Source organism: Aythya fuligula, chromosome 2 (assembly GCF_009819795.1).
Source record: "Aythya fuligula isolate bAytFul2 chromosome 2, bAytFul2.pri, whole genome shotgun sequence".
NCBI classification, from domain to species: Eukaryota; Metazoa; Chordata; class Aves; order Anseriformes; family Anatidae; genus Aythya; species Aythya fuligula.
Window position 1 is genome coordinate 147,866,140 of NC_045560.1, and position 1,082 is coordinate 147,867,221.

Here is a 1,082-nt window from a genome sequence, read left to right on the forward strand (position 1 = left end):
TTTTGCTTAGCCTGGGTGTGGAAGCGTGAATTCTTCTGCTCTTCAATAAACCAAGCATTCAGATGGAACTGTCAACTCTTACGAGAGCTGCTAGGTCCTACCCAGCCCAGGGTTAATCAGTAACTTCTGACATATTCCAATTTCAGTCATTTCAAGGTGGGGTGTATTCCATCATTACACGGTGCCTTTATCATCCCTGCAATTTAATAGCACATCCTGTTGGGTCATGAAGATGGCTTTTTTTTTTTTTTTTTTCCTCCAGGGAAAATCAGGATTTCGTAATATAAGCGTATATATACCCTTTTACTTCATTCTCATTACAATGATTTTAAATGTGTAACTACGGTAGTGTCTAACGTGCACTTTCAAATATTTTAGAACGCAGGATGCCTGCCCTGAAGTGTTTGCAGTGGTTCTTATAGGACTTGGTGGTATTTGACATGTCATTGAGGACCCTCAGCTCCCACAAAATATTTCAAACAGCATCTCGCTGCTTGTATGGGGTTTATGTGGCAAGGCTTTGGTACTGGGGAGAGGGGGCTGCAGGGGTGGCCTCTGTAAGAAGAGACCAGAGGTTGTCCCTTCACTGGACAGAGCCAGTTCCAGCTGGCTTTGAAATGATGGCCAGAGCTGGGCCAGTCCGTGATGCTGGTGGCATCTCTGTGACACGTATTTAAGAAAGGGTAAAAAAACACTGCACAGCAGCTGTGTGAGAGAGAAAAATGAGAGAAGCAGCCCTGCAGCCCCCAGGTGAGTGCAGCAGGAGGGCAGGAGGTGCTCCAGGCAGGCAGCACCAGTTCCCCTGCGGGCTGTGCAGGGAGAGGCCCCTGGTGGAGCAGGCTGTCCCCCTGCAGCCCATGGGTCCCACATGGAGCAGATCTCCACGCTGCAGCCCCCCCATGGGTGGAGGAGCCCCCGGTGGAGCAGGTGGATGTGGCCTGGAGGAGGCTGCGGCCCATGGAGAGCCCCCACAGGAGCAGGCCCCGAGCCGGAGCTGCAGCCCGTGGAGAGGAGCCCACGCAGGAGCAGGGGGTCTGGGGGGAGCTGCCACCCACCTGTGGGGGACCCGTGCTGGAGCAGTT